This window comes from Syngnathus scovelli, chromosome 4 (assembly GCF_024217435.2).
Source record: "Syngnathus scovelli strain Florida chromosome 4, RoL_Ssco_1.2, whole genome shotgun sequence".
In the NCBI taxonomy this organism is placed as follows: Eukaryota; Metazoa; Chordata; class Actinopteri; order Syngnathiformes; family Syngnathidae; genus Syngnathus; species Syngnathus scovelli.
Genome location: NC_090850.1, coordinates 260,001 through 272,447, shown reverse-complemented (window position 1 = coordinate 272,447; position 12,447 = coordinate 260,001). Strand labels below are relative to the sequence as shown.

The window sequence follows — 12,447 nt, the reverse complement described above, 5'->3', positions numbered from 1 at the left end:
ATTTTATAGACACAATCGCCCCTGAAACTAGCGAGCGAGCCAATGAAGCCTTCAAAACTGCTTCGGCACATGGAGACCAAGCATCCTGCATTAAAAGACAAACCTTAACCACTTCGGGTTTCATTGTCTCCGATTACGCCTGGATGGGACCGGCTCGTTTCTGAGAAACAAGCTCGGTGCTCCCAATAATTCAACGTAATGGTGACTTTTATTTTTATGTGGTTTATATTTGTTTTTATGCCAGTCGTATCATTTTATTTAATCGTATTTACCGTATTTGCCGGTGTACAGGTCGACTCGGTGTATAAGTCGACCCCCTAAAATTCGACGGAAATTTACGATTTTATGATATATCCTTTGTATAAGTCGAGCTCAATTGTTGCATTATATTAAACTTCAAAATTCAATATGCGAAATTTATTGACGAAATGTGTTCAAATTCTGGGAGGCCGTGCGCATGCTGCTGTTTATAAGCACCGCGGAGGAGATCGCGGCCGGCGAGCTCGCGCACGCCGCCCGGCACCAACGGGAGGCCGGAAATAGCTCCAAGCCGAGCGGATCGGCACTTTATAAGCACCGCGGAGGAGATCGCGGCGCCTCATTGGACTTCCAGCGGCCGGCGAGCTCGCGCACCCGCCCGGCACATCCGGGAGGCCGTGCACACGAGCCAAGTGGCCGAAAATAGCCCCCGCCGAGCGGATCGGCTGTTTATAAGCACCGAGGAGGTGGTCGCGGCGCCTCATTCGACTTCCAGCGGCCGGCAAGCTCGCGCACCTGCCCGGCACATCCGGGAGGCCGTGCGCACGAGCCAAGTGGCCGAAAATAGCCCCCGCCAAGCGGATCGGCTGTTTATAAGCACCGCGGAGGTCGTCGGGCGCCTCATTCGACTTCCAGCGGCCGGCGAGCTCGCGCACCCGCCCGGCACATCCGGGAGGCCGTGCGCACGAGCCAAGTGGCCGAAAATAGCCCCCGCCGAGCGGATCGGCTGTTTATAAGCACCGCGGAGGTGGTCGCGGCGCCTCATTCGACTTCCAGCGGCCGGCGAGCTCGCGCACCCGCCCGGCACATCCGGGAGGCCGTGCGCACGAGCCAAGTGGCCGAAAATAGCCCCCGCCGAGCGGATCGGCTGTTTATAAGCACCGCGGAGGTGGTCGCGGCGCCTCATTCGACTTCCAGCGGCCGGCGAGCCCGCGCACCCGCCCGGCACATCCGGGAGGCCGTGCGCACGAGCAAAGTGGCCGAAAATAGCCCCCGCCGAGCGGATCGGCTGTTTATAAGCACCGCGGAGGTGGTCGCGGCGCCTCATTCGACTTCCAGCGGCCGGCGAGCTCGCGCACCCGCCCGGCACATCCGGGAGGCCGTGCGCACGAGCCAAGTGGCCGAAAATAGCCCCCGCCGAGATGATCGGCTGTTTATAAGCACCGCGGAGGTGGTCGCGGCGCCTCATTCGACTTCCAGCGGCCGGCAAGCTCGCGCACCCGCCCGGCACATCCGGGAGGCCGTGCGCACGAGCCAAGTGGCCGAAAATAGCCCCCGCCGAGCGGATCGGCTGTTTATAAGCACCGCGGAGGTGGTCGCGGCGCCTCATTCGACTTCCAGCGGCCGGCGAGCTCGCGCACCCGCCCGGCACATCCGGGAGGCCGTGCGCACGAGCCAAGTGGCCGAAAATAGCCCCCGCCGAGCGGATCGGCTGTTTATAAGCACCACGGAGGTGGTCGCGGCGCCTCATTCGACTTCCAGCGGCCGGCGAGCCCGCGCACCCGCCCGGCACATCCGGGAGGCCGTGCGCACGAGCCAAGTGGCCGAAAATAGCCCCCGCCGAGCGGATCGGCTGTTTATAAGCACCGCGGAGGTGGCCGCGGCGCCTCATTCGACTTCCAGCGGCCGGCGAGATCGCGCACCCGCCAGGCACATCCGGGAGGCCGTGCGCACGAGCCAAGTGGCCGAAAATAGCCCCCGCCGAGCGGATCGGCTGTTTATAAGCACCGCGGAAGTGGTCGCGGCGCCTCATTCGACTTCCAGCGGCCGGCGAGCTCGCGCACCCGCCCGGCACATCCGGGAGGCCGTGCGCACGAGCCAAGTGGCCGAAAATAGCCCCCGCCGAGCGGATCGGCTGTTTATAAGCACCGCGGAGGTGGTCGCGGCGCCTCATTCGACTTCCAGCGGCCGGCGAGCTCGCGCACCCGCCCGGCACATCCGGGAGGCCGTGCGCACGAGCCAAGTGGCCGAAAATAGCCCCCGCCGAGCGGATCGGCTGTTTATAAGCACCGCGGAGGTGGTCGCGGCGCCTCATTCGACTTCCAGCGGCCGGCGAGCCCGCGCACCCGCCCGGCACATCCGGGAGGCCGTGCGCACGAGCCAAGTGGCCGAAAATAGCCCCCGCCGAGCGGATCGGCTGTTTATAAGCACCGCGGAGGTGGTCGCGGCGCCTCATTCGACTTCCAGCGGCCGGCGAGCTCGCGCACCCGCCCGGCACATCCGGGAGGCCGTGCGCACGAGCCAAGTGGCCGAAAATAGCCCCCGCCGAGCGGATCGGCTGTTTATAAGCACCGCGGAGGTGGTCGCGGCGCCTCATTCGACTTCCAGCGGCCGGCAAGCTCGCGCACCCGCCCGGCACATCCGGGAGGCCGTGCGCACGAGCCAAGTGGCCGAAAATAGCCCCCGCCGAGCGGATCGGCTGTTTATAAGCACCGCGGAGGTGGTCGCGGCGCCTCATTCGACTTCCAGCGGCCGGCGAGCTCGCGCACCCGCCCGGCACATCCGGGAGGCCGTGCGCACGAGCCAAGTGGCCGAAAATAGCCCCCGCCGAGCGGATCGGCTGTTTATAAGCACCGCGGAGGTGGTCGCGGCGCCTCATTCGACTTCCAGCGGCCGGCGAGCCCGCGCACCCGCCCGGCACATCCGGGAGGCCGTGCGCACGAGCCAAGTGGCCGAAAATAGCCCCCGCCGAGCGGATCGGCTGTTTATAAGCACCGCGGAGGTGGCCGCGGCGCCTCATTCGACTTCCAGCGGCCGGCGAGCTCGCGCACCCGCCCGGCACATCCGGGAGGCCGTGCGCACGAGCCAAGTGGCCGAAAATAGCCCCCGCCGAGCGGATCGGCTGTTTATAAGCACCGCGGAGGTGGTCGCGGCGCCTCATTCGACTTCCAGCGGCCGGCGAGCTCGCGCACCCGCCCGGCACATCCGGGAGGCCGTGCGCACGAGCCAAGTGGCCGAAAATAGCCCCCGCCGAGCGGATCGGCTGTTTATAAGCACCGCGGAGGTGGTCGCGGCGCCTCATTCGACTTCCAGCGGCCGGCGAGCCCGCGCACCCGCCCGGCACATCCGGGAGGCCGTGCGCACGAGCCAAGTGGCCGAAAATAGCCCCCGCCGAGCGGATCGGCTGTTTATAAGCACCGCGGAGGTGGCCGCGGCGCCTCATTCGACTTCCAGCGGCCGGCGAGCTCGCGCACCCGCCCGGCACATCCGGGAGGCCGTGCGCACGAGCCAAGTGGCCGAAAATAGCCCCCGCCGAGCGGATCGGCTGTTTATAAGCACCGCGGAAGTGGTCGCGGCGCCTCATTCGACTTCCAGCGGCCGGCGAGCTCGCGCACCCGCCCGGCACATCCGGGAGGCCGTGCGCACGAGCCAAGTGGCCGAAAATAGCCCCCGCCGAGCGGATCGGCTGTTTATAAGCACCGCGGAGGTGGTCGCGGCGCCTCATTCGACTTCCAGCGGGCCGCGCACTCGCGCACGCCGCCCGGTTCAAATTTTCTAAGTGCAACGCACAATGAGATGCATGAGAAACGGCCTTGGTTACCATCACATTTGAAGCGATGAATCATCATCATCAAGTGTCTTGCCTGGAACAGGCATTGACGGCCATGGCCCTCCATTCTTCTCTGTCATCCGAAACTTTCATGAACTGGTTGTTTGTTAGCTCTTTATGAGTTGCCCATTCATTGAGGCTGTCCACATACATTTGTCGTTTGCGTCCTCTGCTTCTCTTTCCCTCAATCTTTGCTGTTGCGCTGAGATGTTCTATTCCCTTTGTTCTGTAGGTGTGCCCAAAGAATTTCATCTGTCTTTTTCGTACTGTATTGAGGAGTGATCTTTTCATATTCATCATTTCGAGGACCTCCTGATTTGTCCGTTTTTCCTTCCATGATATCTTCAGAATTCTTCTGAGGAACCACATCTCTGTTGCCTCTAGTTTTTTCCTTATGCTGCTGTCGATTGTCCAGCATTCGCATCCATACAAGAGAACCGACCATACATATGCCTTTAGTATTCTGAATTTGGTTGTAGTTTTGATGTTTCTGTTGGTCATGACTGGGGACAGCTGTGACTTTCGCTATGGCAATGCGTTTTTGTACCTCTGATATGCATTTCCCGTCTGATGTAATGGAATAGCCCAGATATTTGAACTTGTTAACTTGTTTTACCTGTGCGCCATGACTTTGTAGTTTGCATGTTGGTGCTATAGGCTTTTTTGAGATCGTCATGCTTTCTGTTTTTGATATATTTAGAGCCAGTCCTTTCCTTTCACTTGCCTCCACAACAGTATTCAGTATCTCTTGGAGGGTCTGTTCTGACTGTGCCATTAGAACAATATCGTCAGCGATGAATACGAAGTTAAATTTTATGACTCGGTGTATAAGTCGAGGTCGATTTTTTTCGGTCGATTTTGGATCGAAAAAGGTCGACCAATACACCGGCAAATACGGTATATATACTTATTATAAATGTAGTATTTATTTATATAGATTTATTGTTTATTTATATATATAAAGGCAGGTCCGCAAAAATATTTCTGACGCGTAGCCGGTCCGTGGCGCAAGAAAGGTTGGGGACCACTAGTCTAAAAGAATCTGGCCGTAACTGGAATAGGGTTCTACGCGAATGCCCAACGGAAAAGTGAAGTGCACAAAACCTGCATTTGGCTGTATCAAAATAAATGTCATGAAAAAGGTAAAAACACTACATGGAAGCGCAATGTGTTGTGCTGGGTTCTTTTACAAGTAAAGACTGCTGCTTTGAGTTCACAGGGAGCCATGCTCTTTATTCACTGTACATAGAGGTTTTGAACTCGTGTTGTAGTTTCAGTGTCGGAGTTCAAACTAGGCTTGCAGTTTCCGAATGCCATTCGTGATGGGTGTTGTAAAAAGGTCTTGGCTTAAACGATTGAAGTGCACATAAGAAAAAAAAAAAAAAAAGAGCTTGAAGTGCACATAAGAAAAAGAAAAAGCTTACAGCACCTCGTATTCCCAGGCAGTCTCCCATCCAAGTACTAACCAGGCCCGACCCTGCTTAGCTTCCGAGATAAGACGAGATCAGGCGTTCTCAGGGTAGTATGGCCGTAAGCCGTGAGGTGACCCAACATTTTGCATTTTATAGACACAATCGCCCCTGAAACTAGCGAGCAAGCCAATGAAGCCTTCAAAACTGCTTCGGCACATGGAGACCAAGCATCCTGCATTAAAAGACAAACCTTAACCACTTCGGGTTTCATTGTCTCCGATTACGCCTGGATGGGACCGGCTCGTTTCTGAGAAACAAGCTCGGTGCTCCCAATAATTCAACGTAATGGTGACTTTTATTTTTATGTGGTTTATATTTGTTTTTATGCCAGTCGTATCATTTTATTTAATCCTATTTATATATATTTATTATAAATGTAGTATTTATTCATATAGATTTATTGTTTATTTATATATATAAAGGCAGGTCCGCAAAAATATTTCTGACGCGTAGCCGGTCCGTGGCGCAAGAAAGTTTGGGGACCACTAGTCTAAAAGAATCTGGCCGTAACTGGAATAGGGTTCCACGCGAATGCCCAACGGAAAAGTGAAGTGCACAAAACCTGCATTTGGCTGTATCAAAATAAATGTCATGAAAAAGGTAAAAACACTACATGGAAGCGCAATGTGTTGTGCTGGGTTCTTTTACAAGTAAAGACTGCTGCTTTGAGTTCACAGGGAGCCATGCTCTTTATTCACTGTACATAGTCTGTCCTCTAGCGGTAAAAACGTGAACTGCAATGCTATGGCTGTCGCCACACAATGTAGGTTTTAAACTCGTGTTGTAGTTTCAGTGTCGGAGTTCAAACTAGGCTTGCAGTTTCCGAATGCCATTCGTGATGGGTGCTGTAAAAAGTTCTTGGCTTAAACGATTGAAGTGCACATAAGAAAAAAAAAAAAAAAAAAAAGCTTACGGTAACTGGTATTCCCAGGCGGTCTCCCATCCAAGTACTAACCAGGCCCGACCCTGCTTAGCCTCCGAGATCGGACGAGAGCGGGCGCTCTCAGGGTAGTATTGCCGTAAGCCGTGAGACCGCTCAGAATTTTTCATTTTATAGACACAATCGCCCCTGAAACCATGCCAAGCAGCGGCGGGACTTGATGGCTGTGGTAAAAGTTTCCTTTCACAATTGACGTGGGAAAAAAAAAAAAAAAAAGGCTTTCAGCACCTGGTATTCCCGGACGGTCACCCTTCCCTTTTGTTTTTCTTTTTTTTTTTTTACAATCAGGGCCCCCCTCCGCGAGTCGTCACCTTATCGTGGTGGAGGGGTTTGCGTGCCCCTATGATCCTAGGAGCAATGTTGTCGGGGGCTTCATGCCCCTGGTAGGGTCACCCATGGCAAACGGGTCCTAGGTGAGGGGCCAGACAAAGCACGGCTCACAAGCCTCTTATGATGAGTAATATAAATGGACTTAGTTTTCCCTCGCCCGGACGCGGGTCACCGGGGCCTCCCTCTGGAGCCAGGCCTGGAGGCGGGGCTCGAAGGCGAGCGTCTGGTGGCCGGGCCTTCGCCCATGGGGCCCGGCCGGGCATAGCCCGAAATGGAAACGTGGGTCCCCCTTCCCATGGGCTCACCACCTGTGGGAGGGGCCGAAGGGGTCGGGTGCAATGTTAGCTGGGCGGCAGCCAAAGGCGGGGACCTTGGCGGTCTGATCCCCGGCTGCAGAAGCTGGCTCTTGGGACATGGAATGTCACCTCTCTGGCTGGAAAGGAGCCCGAGCTGGTGTGCGAGGCAGAAAGATTCCGACTAGATATAGTCGGACTAGCCTCCACACACAGTTTGGGTTCCGGTACAAGCCCTCTCGAGAGGGGTTGGACTCTCTTCCACTCTGGAGTTGCCCACGGTGAGAGGCGTCGAGCAGGTGTGGGTATACTTATTGCCCCCCGGCTGGGCGCCTGCACATTGGGGTTCACCCCGGTGAACGAGAGGGTAGCCTCCCTCCGCCTTCGGGTGGGGGGACGGGTCCTGACTGTTGTTTGTGTCTATGCACCAAACAGCAGCTCAGAGTACCCACCCTTCTTGGGGTCCCTGGAGGAAGTGCTGGAGAGCGCTCCTTCTGGGGACTCTATCGTTCTACTGGGTGACTTCAATGCTCACGTGGGCAATGACAGTGAGACCTGGAAGGGCGTGATTGGGAGGAACGGCCCCCCTGATCTGAACCCGAGCGGTGTTCTATTGTTGGACTTCTGTGCTCGACACGGATTTTCAATAATAAACACCATGTTCAAACATAAGGGTGTCCATGTGTGCACTTGGCACCAGGACACCCTAGGCCGCAGTTCGATGATCGACTTTGTAGTCGTGTCATCGGATTTGCGGCCGCATGTTTTGGACACTCGGGTGAAGAGAGGGGCGGAGCTGTCAACTGATCACCACCTGGTGGTGGGTTGGCTCCGATGGTGGGGGAAGATGCCGGTCCGACCTGGCAGACCCAAACGCTCTGTGAGGGTCTGCTGGGAACGTCTGGCAGAATCTCCTGTCAGGAAGAGCTTCAACTCCCACCTCCGGCAGAGCTTTTCCCACGTCCCGGGGGAGGCGGGGGACATTGAGTCCGAGTGGACCATGTTCCGCGCCTCCATTGTTGAGGCGGCCGACCGGAGCTGTGGCCGTAAGGTCATTGGTGCCTGTCGTGGCGGCAACCCCCGAACCCGCTGGTGGACACCGGCGGTAAGGGATGCCGTCAAGCTGAAGAAGGAGTCCTATCGGGCCGTTTTGGCCTGCGGGACTCCGGAGGCAGCTGACAGGTACCGGATGGCCAAGCGGAACGCGGCTTCGGCGGTTGCTGAGGCAAAAACCCGGGCGTGGGAGGAGTTCGGTGAGGCCATGGAGAATGACTTTCGGACGGCTTCGAGGAAATTCTGGTCCACCATCCGGCGTCTCAGGAGGGGGAAGCAGTGCAACGTCAACACTGTTTACAGTGGGGATGGCGTGCTGCTGACCTCGACTCGGGACGTCGTGAGTCGGTGGGGAGAATACTTCGAAGACCTCCTCAATTCCACCTACACGCCTTCCATTGAGGAAGCAGGGCCTAGAGACTCTGAGGCGGATTCTCCAATCTCTGGGGTCGAAGTCACTGAGGTAGTTAAAAAACTCCTCGGTGGCAAGGCCCCGGGGGTGGATGAGATCCGCCCAGAGTTCTTAAAGGCTCTGGATGTTGTGGGGCTGTCATGGCTGACACGCCTCTACAACGTTGCGTGGATATCGGGGACAGTGCCTCTGGATTGGCAGACTGGGGTGGTGGTTCCCCTCTTTAAGAAGGGGGACCGGAGGGTGTGTTCCAATTACAGGGGAATCACACTCCTCAGCCTCCCTGGTAAGGTCTATTCAGGGGTGCTGGAGAGGAGGGTCCGTCGGGAGGTCGAACCTCGGATTCAGGAGGAGCAGTGTGGCTTTCGTCCTGGCCGTGGAACAGTGGACCAGCTCTACACCCTCGGCAGGATCCTCGAGGGTGCATGGGAGTTTGCCCAACCAGTCCACATGTGTTTTGTGGACTTGGAGAAGGCGTTCGACCGTGTCCCTCGGGAGGTTCTGTGGAGGGTGCTTCGGGAGTACGGGGTGCCGAGCCAACTGATAAGGGCGGTTCGGTCCCTGTACTATCACCGATGCCAGAGTCTGGTCCGCATTTCCGGCAGTAAGTCGGATTCGTTCCCAGTGAGGGTTGGACTCCGCCAAGGCTGCCCTTTGTCACCGATTCTGTTCATAATTTTTATGGACAGAATTTCTAGGCGCAGCCGAGGCGTTGAGGGGGTCCGGTTTGGGGACCTCAGCATCGCGTCTCTGCTTTTTGCAGATGACGTGGTGCTGTTGGCTTCTTCAGGCCGTGATCTCCAGCTCTCGCTGGAACGGTTCGCAGCCGAGTGTGAAGCGGTCGGGATGAGGGTCAGCACCTCCAAATCCGAGTCCATGGTCCTCGATCGGAAAAGGGTGGAATGCCCTCTCCGGATCGGGGATGAGATCCTGCCCCAAGTGGAGGAGTTCAAGTATCTTGGAGTCTTGTTCACGAGTGAGGGGAGGATGGAGCGTGAGATCGACAGGCGGATCGGTGCAGCGTCGGCAGTAATGCGGACCCTGTACCGGTCCGTTGTGGTGAAGAGAGAGCTGAGCCAAAAGGCAAAGCTCTCAATTTACCGGTCGATTTACGCTCCTACCCTCACCTATGGTCACGAGCTATGGGTCGTGACCGAAAGAACGAGATCTCGGATACAAGCGGCCGAAATGAGTTTTCTCCGCAGGATGTCCGGGCTCTCCCTTAGAGATAGGGTGAGAAGCTCGGTCATCCGGGAGAGACTCGGAGTAGAGTCGCTACTCCTCCACGTTGAGAGGAGCCAGATGAGGTGGCTCGGGCATCTTATCAGGATGCCTCCTGGACGCCTCCCTGGGGAGGTGTTCCGGGCATGTCCCACCGGTAGGAGACCCCAGGGACGACCCAGGACGCGCTGGAGAGACTATGTCTCTCAGCTGGCCTGGGAACGCCTTGGGATCCCCCGGGATGAGCTGGATGAAGTGGCTGGGGAGAGGGAAGTCTGGGAGTCCCTCCTGAAGCTCTTGCCCCCGCGACCCGACCCCGGATAAGCGGAAGAAGATGGATGGATGGATGGACAACCAGGGCCGAAACAGGCTTTCTTCCAAGGCTTTTGGTGTTTTCTGGAAACATGGCTATCATGAAAAGTTATTGACAGCTTTTTATGCGGTAGCACGAATTTGCCGTTGCGACCTGCATTTTGCTGAATCAAAATAAATGCCTTGAAAAGTTTAAAAACACTTCATGGAAGTGTTGTGTTGGGTTCTTTTACAAGTCAAGCCTGCTGCTTTGAGTTCACAGGGAGCCATGCTCACTGTACATAGTCTGCTCTCTAGCGGTAAAAAATTTAACTACAATGCTGTGGATGTCACCACATAATATAGCTTTCAAACTCGTGTTATAGTTTTAATGTCGGAGTTTAAATTAGGCTTGCTGTTTCCAGATGCCATTCGTGATGGGTGTTGTAAAAAATAGCTTCTTAAACGATTGAAGTGCACATAAGAAAAAGAAAAAGCTTACAGCACCTGTTATTCCCAGGCGGTCTCCCATCCAAGTACTAACCAGGCCCGACCCTGCTTAGCTTCCGAGATCGGACGAGATCGGGGGTTCTCAGGGTAGTATGGCCGTAAGCCGTGAGGTGACCCAACATTTTGCATTTTATAGACACAATCGCCCCTGAAACTAGCGAGCGAGCCAATGAAGCCTTCAAAACTGCTTCGGCACATGGAGACCAAGCATCCTGCATTAAAAGACAAACCTTAACCACTTCGGGTTTCATTGTCTCCGATTACGCCTGGATGGGACCGGCTCGTTTCTGAGAAACAAGCTCGGTGCTCCCAATAATTCAACGTAATGGTGACTTTTATTTTTATGTGGTTTATATTTGTTTTTATGCCAGTCGTATCATTTTATTTAATCGTATTTACCGTATTTTCCGGTATACAGGTCGACTCGGTGTATAAGTCGACCCCCTAAAATTCGACGGAAATTTACGATTTTATGATATATCCTTTGTATAAGTCGAGCTCAATTGTTGCATTATATTAGACTTCAAAATTCAATATGCGAAATTTATTGACGAAATGTCTTCAAATTCTGGGAGGCCGTGCGCATGCTGCTGTTTATAAGCACCGCGGAGGAGATCGCGGCCGGCGAGCTCGCGCACGCCGCCCGGCACCAACGGGAGGCCGGAAATAGCTCCAAGCCGAGCGGATCGGCACTTTATAAGCACCGCGGAGGTGGTCGCGGCGCCTCATTCGACTTCCAGCGGCCGGCGAGCTCGCGCACCCGCCCGGCACATCCGGGAGGCCGTGCGCACGAGCCAAGTGGCCGAAAATAGCCCCCGCCGAGCAGATCGGCTGTTTATAAGCACCGCGGAGGTGGTCGCGGCGCCTCATTCGATTTCCAGCGGCCGGCGAGCTCGCGCACCCGCCCGGCACATCCGGGAGGCCGTGCGCACGAGCCAAGTGGACGAAAATAGCCCCCGCCGAGCGGATCGGCTGTTTGTAAGCACCGCGGAGGTGGTCGCGGCGCCTCATTCGACTTCCAGCGGCCGGCAAACTCGCGCACCCGCCCGGCAACTCCGGGAGGCCGTGCGCACAAGCCAAGTGGCCGAAAATAGCCCCCGCCGAGCGGATCGGCTGTTTATAAGCACCGCGGAGGTGGTCGCGGCGCCTCATTCGACTTCCAGCGGCCGGCGAGCTCGCGCACCCGCCCGGCACATCCGGGAGGCCGTGCGCACGAGCCAAGTGGCCGAAAATAGCCCCCGCCGAGCGGATCGGCTTTTTATAAGCACCGCGGAGGTGGTCGCGGCGCCTCATTCGACTTCAAGCGGCCGGCGAGCTCGCGCACCCGCCCGGCACATCCGGGAGGCCGTGCGCACGAGCCAAGTGGCCGAAAATAGCCCCCGCCGAGCGGATCGGCTGTTTATAAGCACCGCGGAGGTGGTCGCGGCGCCTCATTCGACTTCAAGCGGCCGGCGAGCTCGCGCACCCGCCCGGCACATCCGGGAGGCCGTGCGCACGAGCCAAGTGGCCGAAAATAGCCCCCGCCGAGCGGATCGGCTGTTTATAAGCACCGCGGAGGTGGTCGCGGCGCCTCATTCGACTTCCAGCGGCCGGCGAGCTCGCGCACCCGCCCGGCACATCCGGGAGGCCGTGCGCACGAGCCAAGTGGCCGAAAATAGCCCCCGCCGAGCGGATCGGCTGTTTATAAGCACCGCGGAGGTGGTCGCGGCGCCTCATTCGACTTCCAGCGGCCGGCGAGCTCGCGCACCCGCCCGGCACATCCGGGAGGCCGTGCGCACGAGCCAAGTGGCCGAAAATAGGCCCCGCCGAGCGGATCGGCTGTTTATAAGCACCGCGGAGGTGGTCGCGGCGCCTCATTCGACTTCAAGCGGCCGGCGAGCTCGCGCACCCGCCCGGCACATCCGGGAGGCCGTGCGCACGAGCCAAGTGGCCGAAAATAGCCCCCGCCGAGCGGATCGGCTGTTTATAAGCACCGCGGAGGTGGTCGCGGCGCCTCATTCGACTTCCAGCGGCCGGCGAGCTCGCGCACCCGCCCGGCACATCCGGGAGGCCGTGCGCACGAGCCAAGTGGCCGAAAATAGCCCCCGCCGAGCGGATCGGCTGTTTATAAGCACCGC

At 57.3% G+C, this 12,447-nt stretch overlaps 1 non-coding gene and 2 pseudogenes across 1 annotated transcript; all 3 read right to left on the bottom strand.

The window, feature by feature from the left end:
* Positions 1-5,225: 5,225 nt before the first annotated feature.
* Positions 5,226-5,344, bottom strand: LOC125967895 (5S ribosomal RNA; annotated as a pseudogene).
* Positions 5,345-6,186: 842 nt separating this feature from the next.
* LOC125967837 (5S ribosomal RNA) lies at positions 6,187-6,305 on the bottom strand (annotated as a pseudogene).
* A 4,010-nt stretch (positions 6,306-10,315) lies between these two features.
* Positions 10,316-10,434, bottom strand: LOC125967898 (5S ribosomal RNA). The gene has a single exon (XR_007480962.1). It is a non-coding gene; the product is annotated as a 5S ribosomal RNA (ribosomal RNA).
* Positions 10,435-12,447: the final 2,013 nt, after the last annotated feature.